The sequence below is a fragment of the Rattus norvegicus genome, chromosome 1 (genome assembly GCF_021556685.1).
Source record: "Rattus norvegicus strain SHRSP/BbbUtx chromosome 1, alternate assembly SHRSP_T2T, whole genome shotgun sequence".
Taxonomy (NCBI): Eukaryota; Metazoa; Chordata; class Mammalia; order Rodentia; family Muridae; genus Rattus; species Rattus norvegicus.
In genome coordinates this window covers 57,511,336-57,530,486 of record NC_141534.1, presented here as the reverse complement: position 1 = coordinate 57,530,486, position 19,151 = coordinate 57,511,336, and the positions used below count along the sequence as shown (strand labels likewise).

Genomic DNA, 19,151 nt, shown 5'->3' with positions numbered 1-19,151 from the left:
TTTGTTCTAGAGCTTTTAGGTGTGCTGTCAAGCTGCTGACATATGCTCTTTCCTGTTTTTTCTGCAGGCACTCAGCGCTATGAGTTTTCCTCTTAGCACAGCTTTCATTGTGTCCCATAAGTTTGGGTATGTTGTACCTTCATTTTCATTAAATTCTAAAAAGTTTTTAATTTCTTTCTTTATTTCTTCCTTGACCAGGTTATCATTGAGTAGAGCATTGTTCAATTTCCACGTATATGTGGGCATTCTTCCCTTATTGTTATTGAAGACCAGTTTTAGGCCGTGGTGGTCCGATAGCACGCATGGGATTATTTCTATCTTCCTGTACCTATTGAGGCCTGTTTTTTGACCAATTATATGGTCAATTTTGGAGAAAGTACCATGAGGAGCTGAGAAGTAGGTATATCCTTTTGCTTTAGGATAGAATGTTCTATAAATATCCGTTAAGTCCATTTGGCTCATGACTTCTCTTAGTCTGTCGACATCACTGTTTAATTTCTGTTTCCATGATCTGTCCATTGATGAGAGTGGGGTGTTGAAATCTCCCACTATTATTGTGTGAGGTGCAATGTGTGTTTTGAGCTTTAGTAAGGTTTCTTTTACGTATGTAGGTGCCCTTGTATTTGGGGCATAGATATTTAGAATTGAGAGTTCATCTTGGTGGATTTTTCCTTTGATGAATATGAAGTGTCCTTCCTTATCTTTTTTGATGACTTTTAGTTGAAAATTGATTTTATTTGATATTAGAATGGCTACTCCAGCTTGCTTCTTCTGACCATTTGCTTGGAAAGTTGTTTTCCAGCCTTTCACTTTGAAGTAGTGTCTGTCTTTTTCTCTGAGGTGTGTTTCCTGTAGGCAGCAGAATGCAGGGTCCTCGTTGCGTATCCAGTTTGTTAATCTATTTCTTTTTATTGGGGAGTTGAGGCCATTGATGTTGAGAGATATTAAGGAATAGTGATTATTGCTTCCCGTTATATTCATATTTGGATGTGAGGTTATGTTTGTGTGCTTTCATTCTCTTTGTTTTGTTGCCAAGACGATTAGTTTCTTGCTTCTTCTAGGGTATAGCTTGCCTCCTTATGTTGGGCTTTACCATTTATTATCCTTTGTAGTGCTGGATTTGTAGAAAGATATTGTGTAAATTTGGTTTTGTCATGGAATATCTTGGTTCTCCATCTATGTTAATTGAGAGTTTTGCAGGATACAGTAACCTGGGCTGGCATTTGTGTTCTCTTAGGGTCTGTATGACATCAGTCCAGGATCTTCTGGCCTTCATAGTTTCTGGCGAAAAGTCTGGTGTGATTCTGATAGGTCTGCCTTTATATGTTACTTGACCTTTTTCCCTTACTGCTTTTAATATTCTTCCTTTATTTTGTGCGTTTGGTGTTTTGACAATTATGTGACAGGAGGTGTTCCTTTTCTGGTCCAATCTATTTGGAGTTCTGTAGGCTTCTTGTATGCCTATGGGTATCTCTTTTTTTAGGTTAGGGAAGTTTTCTTCTATGATTTTGTTGAAGATATTTACTGGTCCTTTGAGCTGGGAGTCTTCACTCTCTTCTATACCTATTATCCTTAGGTTTGATCTTCTCATTGAGTCCTGGATTTCCTGTATGTTTTGGACCAGTAGCTTTTTCCACTTTACATTATCTTTGACAGTTGAGTCGATGATTTCTATGGAATCTTCTGCTCCTGAGATTCTCTCTTCCATCTCTTGTATTCTGTTGGTGAAGCTCGTATCTTCAGCTCCTTGTCTCTTCTTTTGGTTTTCTATATCCAGGGTTGTTTCCATGTGTTCTTTCTTGATTGCTTCTATTTCCATTTTTAATTCCTTCAACTGTTTGATTGTGTTTTCCTGGAATTCTTTCAGGGATTTTTGTGTCTCCTCTCTATGGGCTTCTACTTGTTTATTTATGTTTTCCAGGAATTCTTTCAGGGATTTTTGCGATTCTTTCAGGCATTTTTGCGATTCCTCTCTGTAGGCTTCTACTTGTTCTCTAAGGGAGTTCTTCACGTCTTTCTTGAAGTCCTCTAGCATCATGATCAAATATGATTTTGAAACTAGATCTTGCTTTTCTGGTGTGTTTGGATATTCCATGTTTGTTTTGGTGGGAGAATTGGGCTCCGATGATGCCATGTAGTCTTGGTTTCTGTTGCTTGTGTTCCTGTGCTTGCCTCTCGCCATCAGATTATCTCTAGTGTTACTTTGTTCTGCTATTTCTAACAGTGGCTAGATTGTCCTATAAGCCTGTGTGTCAGGAGTGCTGTAGACCTGTTTTCCTCTCTTTCAGTCAGTTATGGGGACAGAGTGTTCTGCTTTCCGGCGTGTAGTTTTTCCTCTCTACAGGTCTTCAGCTGTTCCTGTGGGCCTGTGTCTTGAGTTCACCAGGCAGCTTTCTTGCAGCAGAAAAGTTGGTCTTACCTGTGGTCCCGGGGCTCAAGTTCGCTCGTGGGGTGCTGCCCACGGGCTCTCTGCAGCGGCAGCAACCAGGAAGACCTGTGCCGCCCCTTCCGGGAGCTTCAGTGCACCAGGGTTCCAGATGGTCTTTGGCTTTTTCCTCTGGCGTCCGAGATGTGTGTGCAGAGAGCAGTCTCTTCTGGTTTCCCAGGCTTGTCTGCCTCTCTGAAGGTTCAGGTCTCCCTCCCACGGGATTTGGGTGCAGAGAACTGTTTATTCGGTCTGTTTCCTTCAGATTCTGGTGGTGTCTCAGGCAGGGGTCCTGCCGCTCCTGGGCCCTCCCCCACGGGAGCCCAGAGGCCTTATACAGTTTCCTCTTGGGCCAGGGATGTGGGCAGGGGTGAGCAGTGTTGGTGGTCTCTTCCGCTCTGCAGCCTCAGGAGTGCCCACCTGACCAGGCGGTTGGGTCTCTCTCTCACAGGGTCTGGGGGCAGAGAGCTGCTGCGGGCCGGGATCCACGGGTGTGGGACTTCCGGTAAACACAGAACGTTCCCGGTCCTAGAGGAATTCTGCTTCCCTGTGTCCCAAGCTCACCAGGCAGCTTTCTTGCAGCAGAAAAGTTGGTCTTACCTGTGGTCCCGGGGCTCAAGTTTGCTCGTGGGGTGCTGCCCACGGGCTCTCTGCAGTGGCAGCAACCAGGAAGACCTGTGCCGCCCCTTCCGGCAGCTTCAGTGCCTTAAATTTTATTTTAATTTTATTTTTTTTATTAATTTGAGTATTTCTTATTTACATTTCGAATGTTATTCCCTTTCCCGGTTTCCGGGCAAATATCCCCCTAATCCCTCCCCCTCCCCTTCTTAATGGGTGTTCCCCTCCCCCCATTGCCACCCTCCCCCCAACAATCACGTTCACTGGGGGTTCAGTCTTAGCAGGACCAAGGGCTTCCCCTTCCACTGGTGATCTTACTAGGCCATTCATTGCTACCTATGAGGTCAGAGTCCAGGGTCAGTCCATGTATAGTCTTTAGGTAGTGGCTTAGTCCCTGGAAGCTCTAGTTGCTTGGCATTGTTGTTCATAAGGGGTCTCAAGCCCCTTCGAGCTCTTCCAGTTCTTTCTCTGATTCCTTCAACGGGGGTCCTATTCTCAGTTCAGTGGTTTGCTGCTGGCATTCGCCTCTGTATTTGCTGTATTCTGGCTGTGTCTCTCAGGAGAGATCTACATCCGGCTCCTGTCGGTCTGCACTTCTTTGCTTCATCCATCTTGTCTAATTGGATGGCTGTATATGTATGGGCCACATGTGGGGCAGGCTCTGAATGGGTGTTCCTTCTGTCTCTGTTTTAATCTTTGCCTCTCTATTCCCTGCCAAGGGTATTCTTGTTCCCCCTTTTAAAAAAGGAGTGAAGCATTCACATTTTGATCATCCGTCTTGAGTTTCATGTGTTCTAGGCATCTAGGGTAATTCAAGCATTTGGGGTAATAGCCACTTATCAATGAGTGCATACCATGTGTGTTTTTCTGTGATTGGGTTAGCTCACTCAGGATGATATTTTCCAGTTCCAACCATTTGTCTATGAATTTTGATAGCTGAGTAATATTCCATTGTGTAGATAACACAGGCTTTTATATCTCATGTTCTCAGGTATCAGCATAGGCTACTCACTCAGGCTGTTCCTCACTACCCTCTCCCCTCCATTTCCAGTTCTCTTAGAGTGCACTGGCAGGGACCTGCCCTGGTCTTTGGAATGAACGGAAGAAGAATGACAACCTCAGGTGAATGTCAAAGATTGAAGATCTCTGATTTTGTAACCCTCTCTTACTATTTTGGGCTAATAAGTGCTGGTTTCATACTATTCTGTGGCCAAATGCCACTGTTTTCTGTTAATACACTCCTGCTGGCAGTAGCAGAAAAATTAAGAAGAAGTGAAAAAAAGGCTTACTTGCTAGGCTCTTTCTCCCTGGCTCAAGGACCTCTCACTGGTCAGGATAGAGCCTTGGGACTCATTAACACTTTGTGAACCAGCAAGAAAGAAAGGAAGAGAAAATAATTTATGGAGGCAACACACACACACACACACACACACACACGTATGTACGTACATATATATAGACAGACATGTACATATAGGGCTGAGCCACCCTTCATTTCTTCTCTCAGCATTTTTATATCTTTTTAGACAAAAGTTCTTTACACAACTACCTCATAGATAAAATGTTACACAAAAGGGGAGTTACAGAAGTTTAGAAGTTCAAAGCAATGTTTCCTTCTATAAGCTCATTATGAGTTCAAGCAACAGTTCCACATGGCCTTGCTTTATCATAGTGCACAGCTGTGGGCTCATCCTTGGACCTGACCTAGAAGGTTGTTCCTTGATCACACATCTGTCCCAAGCCTATCTCTCTTCTTTGTGCAATTTATGAAAGCTCATTGTATTCCTTATTATGTAGCCTTCATTTACTATTCTATGAGAAGGGGCCACAACTTTATCTTCCTGTCAAAACAATTAAAACCATCTCTTAAAATGTTCTTCCTAAAATCATTTGATTCAAATCAGTTCTATAGAATTGAATTCATCTAAACAGCATTAGTTCATGAAAGTTCATCTTCATGTTGATTTGCAGGAAATTTGCCCAAGAGGTTGTGCCCAGGAATCATTAGGCATTGTCACTATTGTGACAGGAAAGGCAGATCAGCAGTGAGAAGCAACCCTGGAATGAAGCCTCTAAGAACCTGCATCTCAGAGTTTACCCATCACAGGCCATGCAAAATGATGGGCCATCTCCAGAAAATTTACTTGCCTTAGTCTTTCCGAAATGGCTTCAGCCAGTGCACAAACTGTTCAGCTTCTCTTTCTTTCTTTCTCCCCACCACACACTTGCTCTCATAGTGGCACTCACCCATTGCACCCTGCGGCAGTCAGAGGGTCTCTGCAAGTCTTCAGTTCTGCTTGCCTCCTCAGTATGGCTGCAGGCAGGCCTGTCAGGACTAGTTTTCAATACATAAGCTTTAAAAGGAAACACATTTTCACACCACATCAGTCATTTTTCTCTGGTGTTGAAAGAAATCAGTACGTTTCTCCTTCACAGGACTGTTCTTCACATTGACATTTTGCCTGCAATTAAGACACCAGCGGATACCACAATTCAGACAACACTTCCCTTCAGTTTTTCCCCCACCAAAACCTAACTTCATTTTGACCTAACTTCCTTAAAAGCGAACAATGTACACGTTTTACTGCCACTCCTGAAAACTGTCTGTATCTAAAATAGCAAAGATTTTCTACATCATCATAAACTGCTGTCCTTCTGTTAACTACCTTTTAGGTACAAGAAATTGGAAGATCCTAGGACAGCCTCTGTCACTTGCTCTGCCACCTGAGGGCAATCTGCCATCAGGGGGCAGTGTGCCACCAGGGGACTTAGAGGAGAGATGAGAGGATTAAATGGCTGTAAGGAAAGTACCTACAGCTTAGTAGACATTTTCTAAAACTGTTAATCTATCAAATCCATCTTCTATGTCCTGTTTTCCTCCTTGTGAGTAGTAATTTGGAAGTATCTGAGAGCTAAAACTCTTTCCTAATGGAAAGTCTGCACAGCTTTTTGGAAGGGATGGGGTTCAGGGAACCTTCAGGCGTTCTGTTGATATCCTGGGATAGCCTCAGCCTGCAGCCTATATGGAGGAAGTGGGCATGGATACCCCTGATTCAATCTAGACTGGTAGGGTGTGTGTTTGTCTTCATTTCCCAATGGGAGTGACAAGTTTCATCCTGACCTTCCTCTCCAATTTCTCCTGTGACTCCCATAGGAACATGTGAATATGTTCTCTCTCTCTCTCTCTCTCTCTCTCTCTCTCTCTCTCTCTCTCTCTAGCTACGTGTGCATTTATACTGTGAGGAATCCTGTTGTGTAAAGGGAAGGACTATCTTTTCTTTTAAATTTATTCATGTAGTGTATATGATTACATTGTTGATGTCTTCTGATACACCCTAAGAGGACATTGGATCCCATTACAGATGGTTGTGTGTGAGCCACCATGTGGGTGCTGGAAATTGAACTCAGGACCTCTGGAATAACAGCCAGTCCTCTGAAATCCTGAGCCATCTCCCCAGCCTGAGGGAGAGACTCTTTAGAAATCATGCATGGTGTCTGGCAGGTATATAAAGAGGGGAATGGCCAGTTAACACCTTAAAAATACTAATTGATACATGCATTTGTGTGTATAGGGTGAGATTATATATGCAACAAGAATGCAGGAGCTGAGAAGGCCAGAAGGCATAAGATCCCCTGGAATTGGTGAGGCAGGCGGTTGTGTACTGCCTGATGTGGGTGCTGAGAACCAAGCTCAGGTCCTCTGCAGGAGCAGTAAGTACCCTTAATCCCTGAGCAAAGTCTCTGGCTCCCATTCATAATAACTGCAATGGAGTGGAACTACAAAAATGACCTCCTGGGTCCCTCAGACCTGCGCTGAGACAGCCACTCAACTCCCTCTGCAGCAGTATCTTCTCTCCCACCTCAGAACTTAGCTTCCTACTTATCTCTCTTTTCTCCTAAGGTATTATTCCACCCGAAGGTGGTCACTACAGGCATCTCACAGGAACAGTGTCTCCAGTCTCTCAGTTGTCACAATAAGGCTGGCTGCTGGAATACAAAATGATTTGAAAGGAGTGGGACATTCCTACCCAACTATGCACGGGTGGTGTGGAGCACAGACCTGTTTGACTGCTAATCCCTGTCTCTCTAGTCTTTATTTACATGGAATTTCCCTGAAACACACCTTGGGAGATGAGACATTGCTGTTGGCTCCTCTCCACCCTGTTCGTTACTTTGTATCATTTGATTTGTGTATGTTCTCTGAGTCAGCCCAGGTTCTTATGTATTGCCAGAGGGACACTGCATTTTGTGTATGACCAGCCAGCAGACAACTGAGTCATTCAGATAGTCTAAGTTACTGAACCCAGCCAGGCATACACCCAAATCCACTTTGTATAGTAATACTCCTCCCCATTTACTTCTCTATCAGATAAACAATAACGGCACTGAGATGTTGTCAGGAAATCTCTGGCCAATGTGGCTTCCTGGCTATCATTTGGACAGCTGTTATAGTCACCACTTTCAAAGGCTTTTTCTAGGGTCTGGGTTGCAAAGATGAGTCCCTGGAATTACAATGTCCAGCTCATGTCCTGTGTCCCACATAACCTTGGTGGAGTTCCACCCACTTCCAAAGAGCTTTGACAGGGACCAAAGACTCCTGTGGAATTGGAGGTTGATCTGGAAGGCTTTTTCTCCCTTTATCTCCACAGCATACAGAGCAGAGTGAGCATAGGCCTCATTACCCAGAAGCAAAAAAAGCAGGAACGGAGTGATTAGAGGGGACCCCAGCGACACACTCTCAATGCCAACAAACCAACAACAGCAGCAGAGGCTTTCTTAGTCAGACCACCAATTCCTTACATTTTTCTTATTCTTTTCTGCCAGAGAGCTGAGATCTGAGCTTCTCTGTACATTATCCTAGATGCCTTCCAGGCTTCTGCAGACTCAGAACTACAGAGGACGGTCAGGTGACTATCAGTCAGTACATTCTGTGGTTTTTCAAGAATGTTTCTGGGGTGGGGTGGGGTGAGGACCGGGCAGAGGCTTCAGGAGCTGATGCTTACATGGGGTATTCACTCTCTAAGCTATAAGCTCAGGGTCCTCTGTAGAGTAGTAAGGCCTGCTTTGACTCACTCCAACTTTGGTTCTGCCCAGCAGGGTTCCAAGGTTAGCAGTTGAGGGTTAGCAAGAGGACAGATGTACCACTTAGCATGGAGGAGGGGAGGTAAGGGGAGGAGGGTGACCAGCATCATGTTCAGTGACTCTGCAAGCTAAGCTGGGGTCACACATTACCTTTGGGGCAGGAGGCATGTCCTGCTGCCAGCCCTGAGTGCCTGGAAAGGTTTCTCCTGATGTGCTCCACCACTCTCGGTCACTGCTCTCCTGTACAACATGCTCTTCACTCCATTCTCACCAGTCTTTCATGGCGGTAGCATCTCTCTGCAGAGGGAAATGAAACCCAGAGGCCTGGACAGACTCAGACACATTCCTGAAATAATGAGGTATGTTGGTTGTCTTTCAAGAAAGGCTTGGGACCAGTTTTCCAAGAACAGACACATGGAAGGATCCAGTCAGGCTCTTCTGGGTCCTTTTAACATCATAATTCAAAATCCTCCAACCCGGATATGGCGACACCCCAAAACTACTCCATCCACTAAAGAAGCAGCTTCTCCCTGTACCTTTCCCCCAGCTTCCCAATTCCACTGGAGCTGGAGGATGAGGAAAGCCTCTTCTCTCAGCTCCTGCCCCTGCCAGGAAGGATCATGACAGCACTGTTTCTTTCTTTATGCTAGGAGGGGTTGCATAGTATACTCGATGTACAACTTACAGCAAGTCCTTGTTTGGCACTGATAGTATTCAGAAAAGGCAGCCTAAGAAGGAGGAACTCTGGTTCAGGTGACTGACAAGACTGACGCCCCGCAGAGCATGCGGCTTTCGGATGTGTCTACCTACGCCACCTCACTTCTTCTTGGATACCATGCAGGGTGCCATTTCTAGTCTCTGCTGTCATACACAACCCATGAGCACACGAGCCTATGCTCTCTCCAGACTGGCAACAAATGATCTCCCTTTCCTCCCTCTTTTCCAGACTTATGTAGTGGATCAAGAACAGAGTGGAGACAAAAAGTGCCTTCCGGAAGGCAGCTCAAGATGGCGGCTGGTGTTACTCCTACACATGCACCTCCTTGTGTCCTGAAGCCTAGGTTTCCATTGTCACACTTCAGGGCAGTGATGCCTCCCTCCCTAAATCAGACAGTATTAAATGGGCCTGAAATCTTCAGGGCTCCAGGTTCATTGGTTTTTGATCAACATTTACTTCTCTTCTTTGAACACAGCTTCTTGTGACTTTGACCATGCAGGCCATCCATGTCAAGGGTAGATCAGGAGCTCAGGGACTGAGCCCTGGCTGCACTGGCTTCTCTGTTGTAATGGCCCCTCTTCCCTGGGAAATATAGTGAACTGACCCATGCTTCAACCCCCACCTAGCAACAATAGGCTTTAGCGCTATAATTACAAGCAATGCCAAGATCTGTCCCAGTTGGAGTCAGATGGGAACTATGTCAGCATAGCTCCTGATTATACATTTTTGTCAGGGGAACTGGGTGACTACAGATCATAGCGATGCCCGTGGAGGAAATACAACTCCGACACACAAGATGGCAACACACAGACAGCTCTGGTGCTGTGAGGTGATAGGGAGGTGCTTCCCTGCATTGGCTCCAGGGAACCAGGGCTGGGTCCAGGGGCTAAGGAGGAACCCCAACAGTAGCCTGGAAGTTGAGTCTCTTCATTAAGGAGACAGGGGGGTTATGCCTCAGAGGTCCACCCAGAGTCATTTCTAAAAGAAAAACAGGCTGATGGGCTCTGGGACCAAGTTTTCTCCAAGACAGTGCACTGATAAGAATGTATGCACACACGCAATACAAAGGCACACCCCTCAACGCTCACCCACTGTACAACAGGCACTTACATATGCAAGTGTTACCCTTTTGTCATGTGCAGCCACACGCCTACATGTACTTAAGAACCTAAGGAGCTTCTGCCTGGTCCAGGACGCATGGCTGGAGAAGGGTAGAGGCAAAGCTTCATGTAATGCCAGAGGCAGTGTAACCACCATACTACACAGCCACCAACAGTCTTTCATGCTGGCTCCATTGAAATTGTTCAGCTTTCACAATGAGACAAGGAGAAGCCTGACACTGTGATATGGTCATTGTCTCCTAACTTTATACATCAGGCATGAAATGACCTACACAGAGTGTGATGGTTTGTATATGTTTGGCTCAGAAAGTGGTATAACTAGAAGTTATGACCCTGTTGGTGTAGGTGTAACCCTGTTGTAGTAGTTGTGTCACTGTGGGTGTGGGCTTTAAGACCCTTAGTCCTAGCTGCCTGGAAGTCAGTATTCTGCTAGCAGCCTGTAGATGAAGATGTAGAACTCTCAGCTCCTCCGGCACCATGCCTGCCTGGATACCACCATGCTCCTGTCTTGATGATGATGGACCTCTGAACCTGTAGGCCAGCCCCAATTAAGAGTTGCCTTGGTCATGGTGTCTGTTCCTAGCAGTAAAACCTGAACTAAGACAGAGGAAACCAAGCATTCATTCTTTCTCATATGGTTACCACCACAGGACCCATTCCTGGGGCAAAAGTCCATTTCCCTAGAATCAGAGTCCCAAAGTACCCACTTGTCCTCCGCGGCAGCAGATGAACATGAAGAATGTTTTGATGAACTGAAAACTGCAAAAATGGGGATTTCACCTACTGGCACTTTTGGAGGCAGGATCATGGCATCCAGAGGGGACTTCATATGTCCCAAGAGAAGTGTGGACGGCTGAGAAGATAGAGTGGTGTTTACCAGGGTTCCTGATACTGAGGTTAAGGTGGCAGAGTTACCTGAGCCTGGGGGTTGAATCCTAGGGAACTCAATGAAACCCTGTACTACTCCACAAAATGAAGCCCAGGGTGAGTAAGGCTGGAAACGCAGTAAGAACACTCCACCAAGGAACCATGAGATGCTGTCCACAGACTGGGCCATCATGTGTCATCAGGGAGGCTGATGTGTGGGATGGAGGTCACCTGCTAAGGTCAGAAGTTGCAGTCTTCCATGCACACACACACACACACACACACACACACCCTCAGGCCTCTGAAACCAAACGAACCTGTTTTCTAATGAACATTAAAAATTATTTACTTCAGTGATGTAAATAGGTCTTCCCCCACAGACTCATGGGTTTGCATATGCTTGGCCCTGGGAGTGGCACTATTAGGAGATGTGGCCTGGTTGGAGTAGATATGACCTCATTGGAGGAAGTGTGTCACTGTTGGGGTGGGCTTTGAGACTCTCCTTTGAGCGTACTGGGAGACAGTCTGCTACCGCTGCCTGAACCTGAGCTACAGGGAGTGTGTGCAAGTGGAAATCAGGTGACGACTTTTTCGAGTGTCTCCTAGAACTTGTATGATCTGGGATTAGACTCTGGTCATCTACACATGTGTAGGGGATCTCGTTCTAGCTCCTGCATGCTCCCTGTTGGTGGCCTAGGCTCTGTGAGTACCCCTGTTCCCAGGTTATTTGACTCTGTGGACCTTCTTGAGGTGTCCCTGATCCTTCCAACTTGTTCACTTCTATCCCCCAGTCTTCCACAAGACTCCCTGGGTTCAGTAGGAGAGGATGTACCTAGACCTGCTGGGACCATGGTACTAAAGGGGGGGGGGCTCCTTCTCTGAGTAGAAGGGGTAGGGACAGTGTGGTGAGGGATTAAGGGTGGACCTGGGAAGAGAGGAGGGACAGGTGCTGTGATTGGGATGTAAAGAGAATAACAATAAAAATTAATAATAAATTATTGATAACAATAACAAAGCGAAAAACTGGTCATCAAACCTCTGCTAACTGAGCGAGATCAGCCCAGGACCTGCTTCCTTGAGACCTTGTCTTAGAGTTGCTCTTGCTATGATGAAACGCCCCAAGCAAAACAAAGATAGGGAGGAAAGGGTTTGTTTGGCGTACACTTCCACATCATAGTCCATCAGGGAGGGAAGTCAGACAGGAACTCAAACAGGGCAGGAACCTGGAGGTAGGAGATGGTGCAGAGTCCTGGAGGGGGCTCCTACTGCCTTGCTCCCCATGCCTTGTTCGTCCTGCTTTCTTATAGAACCTAGGACCAGCAGCCCAGGAATGGCACCACCCACAAGGTGTAAGTCCTCCCTGCAATGATCACTGATGAAGGAAATCCTCTTCAGGCTTGCTTGCAGATGGATTCCCTAGAGACATTGTCTTTTCTCCTTTCAGAGGACTATAGCTGGTGTAAAGTTGACATAAAACAGCATCAAAGGCAAGGACGATGCCTGGCATGGAGGAGGCTCAGAGAGAGCAGCCAATACCGGTTTCACTCATCAGACAATCCCACAGGTATCCGAGACACCCTGCATTTGACTGAATTCCTGAAGTCTCCTACTGTAAACCCTGCAATGTCATCTTGGCTTGTGTCCTGGGACTGAGGCCGGCTGGACGGATGGTAGGTGCTGAGGGGTGGAGGAGGCACATGCTATATGTTGTACTGTCACTGTCTCTGGTTCCCAGGGAAGAGTGGGTGGACTTCTTGATTTCATGAGCCCAGATCTGAGTGCTCGTGTGTGGGGTCAGGATGCACCTGTTACTGAGTTTCTTTGTTCCCTCATTAACCCCTATGCAAAGCCAAGGATGCTGGATCAATAGATGGGAAGGAAAGCATTACCTTGCTGGCACAGGAATGTTCTAGCTATGACTGGGAAACAGGAGAGTGTGCCCTAGTGACCAGCTGTCCACTGAAACAGTTCAGGACAGATGACTGAGGGTAGAGAAAGGAGACAGTTTCTCTCTTCATTCTTCGGTCTGCTGCCTGCCTCCCACTGACCCCACAGGTCCTGTTTCAGTATCACACTGAGGTTTCATGGAAGGCTGACTCCTGCAAACACCTTGAAACTGCCAGGATATGGGGGCACTTGACACTTTCCCCAGTAGCACTGCTGGAGCTGTGCTGTTCTCACCTAAGAGGAGACCAGGATGAGCCTTTTATGACTCTGAAGTTTTTCTTGAGCTGCACAGACTGAGACTAGCGCATGCCCTCATGACTACAATTCTAGAGTCACCCTGAGCTGAGTGAGTAGGGGGTTTATAAAGGTAAGGTGTAGCTACGATAGCTGTTACCAAGCTTGGCAGGACATGAAGTTTTAATAAGGGCACAGTGGTTTCACCTAGTGTTTCTGTTTGATTGGGGAGCCGAAAGCCTTGTGGTTACTGGAGCAGAACAGTATGGATTAGCAAAAGTTCCTGTAAGAACTGCCTGTGCCCCAGATTAGGCTAAGCTCAGTTTAACCTGGGGATGGGCCGGGATTTAGCAAATATGTTTTTCTCACCTCAGTGACCTAGGTTGACCTGTAGCCTCGAGAGAAGGGTCTCCATCCCGATCTATCATTAGTCAGAGGCGGGACCTTGGAAGCTGTGTTGGGCCTTCCTGAGTACAGCAGCAATGCTACCACCATCACTACCACCACCACCTCAGGGCAGAGTTGGAGCATCTGCACCAGGCATGCAGGCAACAAGGACAAAGGAAGCCCACTGTAGGCTGCTTATACAATCTGCCTCTGGCAGGAGCATTCCCTCCACACCTGACCTGGTTTGAATGTGAACTGTCTCCCACAGGTTCCCATGTTAGAACATTTGGCCCCCTTCTGGTTGTGCTGTTTAGAAAGCTTATGAAATCTTTGGGAGGTGAGGCCTAGCTGGAGGTAGTGGGTGGACCTTGGAGTTTTACAGACCAGCTTCCTGTTTACTCTCTGCTTCCAGACTATGGATGTGATAGACCAGCTGCCGATGTATTGGTTCAGTCATCATGATGGCTGGTACCATTGGGAATCATTGCTAAGACAGCACCTTAGAGATGAGCATCTCCAGATGAAAAGGAAAAGTCCCACCCATGCTACCACCTGCAGTCCCAGCAAAGGCACTAAGACCAACCAGGCTCTGGTTCCTACTTCCATACCATAGAACCACCAATTGGAGCCTGTGGGTTTTCCCAGGGCCTTGGGAGAATGAAGAAGATGATGTTGCACAAAGAGATTCTGGGCGATCTGCCTTATTGCCAAGGTGCAGAAGCAAGGCACAGGTATTGCTCAGGGTCTGAAATTCCTGTTGGGCCGGTTGAGCTTGTCACCTGCCACCTCTTCCTCATCCCTGATTCTCCAAGGATCAAGGTCATCCTAAGAATGAGAAACTTGAATCAGAATCCCACTGGGTGTTCTGGCATGTGGAGATCAGCTCAGCCATGCCGTTGGGGAAAGTCAGCAGTCAGAGGCCTTGAGGAAGACATCTTCCAGGCACCTAATGGAGCTGAATAAGTGATTTACTGACATATCAGCACAAACATGGCCAGGTGTGCCTTGTGAGCATGGCCATAAATGACTTTGTGTTCAACCCACACAAACTTCCTGTAAGTGGTTTCCTCCTGGCCACACCTCTCTATCTGCCTCAGCTTATTCTGGAGACTGCTGGATGCCCTGCACACAAAGCCCCATGACACACTGTCCTCACGTTTCCCTGTCTAATCTTTGTTTACAAGTGTCCACACAAAACCACAGCTCTCACCTTAAGGAGAATAAGAGTTTACTCAGGGGCCATTTTGGGTGGCCATGGCCCCAGGAACACAGATGTAAGTCACCCCAAATTCCATGTCCCAGTGCAGAAGCAGTTTCAAGTTCTACAGAACAGAGAAAGTCATAAATCAAGGCAAGTTTAAAATGCGTTGGTGGGTTATTTCAGAAGCAGGTTCAACAAGATATGGGTAGACTTTCTATAGGCTGCAGATACTACCTGAGCTTTTAGGTTATTGGAAGCTAGGGATCTGCTAAAGTAATAGATTAATTTTTTCCTTTAGTTATAAAAAGTTAGTTCCAACTCTGAGATGGGTGAGGAACAGTGTTGAGGGCCAGAACTAGATAACTAGCAGCACTAATCAGTCAGTCAGTATCCGCAGACACAAAGAGGAACCCTGCAAGGATCTATGCAGGGAAGTGAACCTCGAAGAGATGAGAACAAAATCCTGGTGCAAGTTGACTTTGTCAACTTGGGAGCCTGATGCCAGGTGTTTCACTGTCGGTATATTGAAAACACAGTACAGTTTGGGAAAAAGTTTCCAGGCTATAATCATCCCCATTACAGGAGCACAATAAAGCTTAAGGTGTGACCACATAAAGACTCCTTTGCAAAGTATGTGTGACCATAGCTTAAAGACCTAGAACCCAGTGTGGTCCCTGGTAGAGAGAGCACAGAGGTCAGCTGGTCATAGAATACATGTGGCAAAAAAAAAAAAAAGAATACATGTGGCATTCCCATAACACGGGCTCTGTTATCTTGCAATTAAAGGTAAGGATAGGGAGGGAGAGGCTGGGATAAACATTCTGGGGAATGTGAGTGAGGTCTGCACATATAGCAAAGGGTCGGTGAGGCATCTATGCCTCCACAGATAGCAAAGGGTCACCAGGTCATTAAAATATCCACTTCCAACCTTCTGGTTGGAAAATAGGTATTTTATATCCTTCTTTGTGGAGGTCCCTTGCATGTTTAACATTTCTGGTTCCCTAGTGCTCTCTGAGTGCAAGGACCTTTTGTCCCCAGTAGACAAAAAAAGGGATTTTGTGACATTTTTATAGATGTATTGTTATGAGATGGTTTTCTCTAAGATGACTTAGACATGGGTTTAAGCCAATAGAAAGTCTTCATTATCCAGCCAGTGACTACACTGGGTGTTTGGTGCCCCAGTGTAGCCCCAAACTTTTCTCAGGGTGAGCTTTTAAGCACAGAAAAGGATACCCCGAGTTTACATATTTCAGTTAACAAGAGCAGCCAGAAGCAGACCTACAGAAGTCAAAAGGGAAGATTAGTACATTCAGAGGCTTTCTTACAACTCTGAGCTTTGATAAAGAAGGTCTTGTTTTTGTTTTGGCAGATGGTGCTGCCTAAATGTTGAGCTTCAAAGCCTGAATGGTGCTTCCTTCATGGAGTCAGTTCTGCTAAGGTCTGGGGAACTTTAACAGTATGTAACACTATGTAACAATCTTGTCCATGTCCAGCCCTATATTCCCCTTCCTGCTCTCCCTGCTCCCCCAACCTCCAATGGTTCTACTCATGCTTTCCCATAAGCCTTACATGATAGCTACTCCCTGCTTTTGCTTAATAGGATGATCTCCAAACCCATTCATCCTCCACTGTGATTTAATGAAATTCTATTCATAATGGACAGCATTTTCATTATCCATTGTTGCACTGCAATATCTAGGCTGATTCTATGATTTGGCTACAGTGTAGCCAGTGAACAGTGTAGCAACAGGCTCTCGTGTACAGGTGTCTCTACAGAAAGCAGACTTTGACCTCTGGTTTGCACCTAGAAATGCTATAGCTGAACTCAACAATAACTCAGTCTTAGTATTTCAGACACTGGCACCTGTTCTCACAGTGGCTCTACTAATTTACACTTATACTACAGTGTTTATTTTCCTTTCCCTATATCCTCAGTGACCTATTCTTTTCTTTTTTCTTTTTCTTTCTTTCTTTTTTTATTTCTTTGACAAAAGACCTGCCAAAAGCAACTTATGTAAGGAAGGGTTTATCTTGACTCACAATTTGAAGGCATATATTCCACCATGTTTGACAGACCTGCTGATATCATCATTTCCTTCTTCTTATTCAGTCTGAGGCCCTACCCCTTGGGATGGTGTCACCTCCGTTAAGAATCAGTCTTCTCCTCACTTAAACTTTTTTGAAAACACCTTCATGTCCATGTTGTATTTACATGATGATTCCAAATCCAGTTAAGTCAGGCTGAGATATAGTTCAGTGACAAAACCATTATGCAGTATGTTCCTTTTTTCCTGCACAGTAATATTCCACCATAAGAATGGTTTCTTTTAACCGTAGACTCACTGTAGAAAATCTGGGTTGTTTCTGATTTGTAACTTTCACAGATAAAACTACCAAGAAAAAATTTGTAAAAGTTTTTGTACCAAGACAGTGCGGCTTGGTGGCTGGGACATGCTAAGCGTGTCTTTAACTTTAAAAAATTTTCCAAACGTTTCTACCCAGTCGATGTATTTTTACACTCCCGTCACTGGTGTGTGAAGAATTTCATTTGCCTCCTCAACAGGATTTGCTATTTTCACCATTTTTAGTGACAATGTTTACGTCTTTTCATTTTCTACTGGTGCTATTTACTTTCGAGTTTCAGAAGCATCTTTTTCACCAACGGTTTCCTCTTCATCTTTCTGCAGAATAAACAGATTTAATGTTGACGAAGTCCAATCTCTCTACTTTGTTTCCTTGTGAAATTGTGCTTTGGAGTTGAAAATATTAAGTCCTTAAGTCCTGAAAATTTTTCTGGAATAACTTTTTCCCTAAGTCTTCCATATTGGATTTAAATACGTGATACATTCAGAAATTCTTTTATATATTTATTTATTTTATATATTTTGTTGCCTTGAGAAGGTTCGATTTGTTGAAATAAATTACTGTCTTTTCCTCTTTGAATCACATTTGTACTTTTTCAAACGGAGTTAAGCACATTATCGTTGGGTTTATTTCTGGATTTTCTTCCCTGTTGCATTGATTCATCTGCAAATATCATCGTATCTTGATCACTGTAGCTTTATAATAATAAATCTTGAAGTTATATAATGTGGGACCTGTGACTTTATCTTTTTCAAAATTGATTTTTGTTTAATAAATTGTACGCAAGGTATTTCTGTTCGCCCCACCCCCGATTTTTTTGCTGCTCCCCTGCATTATTCGAGCGAAAGCAGCTCCGCCATGAGCTCCTCCTTCTCCCGCTGCAGCTCCCACAGGTGCTGCTGGTTTTGCTCCAATCGTCCTCCAACCACTGCAGCAGAGGCCCACTCACCACCGACATCTGGCTTCACAGATTCTTGGTGAAGACCGAGCCATTGTGGATCTTGGTCACTGAGTCCAGATGTGTGAGGCTATGGATCTGCCTGTACGTGTCATGCTCCTCCTGACACAGGATCTAAGGCAGCTCCACCGCGGACTCCAGGCAAACTTTCCCAATGGTGACGTGAGGGACGACATGAACGGGGATTTCAATTCTCTCATAGTCTGAACTTCTCTGGGCTTGTACGGATGGGAAGCAAGTGTAGAGGACACGTCCGGTCTTTGTGTTCTTGTCTTCTATGAAACAGGAGAAAATAAGTCCCTCGAAGCCTTGGTCCATCATTTGGTACATCGCTTGCATGCGAACACCCTGGTGTGAAGGCCACACCATTATGTGAGGGTGCGAATGGTACCAGCCGACGGCTCTCATGGGACGGCCGGTGAGTTCCGCCACCTTTCAGCCTCGGTCCAGTCTGCGGACAGCTGCTCTGGGGAAATCTGCACGCGGTCCTTCCTCTTGTCAGAAAGGCACAGGATGCTGACCGAGTGGATGTGGACAACTCTGATCTCATCCACCTTCTCCGGAACCGTGCACACATCACTTCCGGCATGGTGAATTTAGACTCACTCCTTATGTCCTTGTTCAGCTCCCTGATGCACAGACCCATCATCTCCTCCTTCTCCGTACTCAGGGCGTGGTTCAGACAAACCAGAAAGGCGTCTGAATCCAGATGGACAGCCTGCAGGGCCTGAACCAGTGGCACCTCCATCGTCTCCCCGCTCACTTCCTCCCAGGGCCTCCGGCCACCTGTGCAAGAGGGTGCTCAGACATCCGGCCAAGAGACAGAGCCCTTAGGAGCTGAGCCTGCGCTCAGGGGCCGGGCTCACACTCAAGTCCCTGACCTATTCTTTTCTTGATGGTAGTAGTCATTCATTCCTACTGGGGTGATAGCCTCTCAATAGATTACATTTTGATTTCATTTTCCTAGTTTCTAAAGATGTTGACACTTTGTACATTTATTGCTTCTTTTGAAAAGTGTTCAGTTAGTTGATTTGACCATTTGTTGATCCAATGGTTTTTTCTTTTCGTATTTAATACTCTGGACACCGGCCCCACCCCCTCCCTCACACACACATGGATTCTTTAGTTCTGTTGGCCATCTCTTTACTCCAGTGTTTTGGTTCCTGTGCAGAAGCTTTTTAATGTTATGCATCCCATAGCAAATGTCACGATTTCCTTTTCTGTTTACG

At 45.7% G+C, this 19,151-nt stretch overlaps 1 pseudogene; it reads right to left on the bottom strand.

Annotated features, from left to right (window-relative positions):
- Positions 1-17,797: 17,797 nt before the first annotated feature.
- Positions 17,798-18,670, bottom strand: LOC134484868 (lys-63-specific deubiquitinase BRCC36-like; annotated as a pseudogene).
- Between the last annotated feature and the right edge of the window lie 481 nt (positions 18,671-19,151).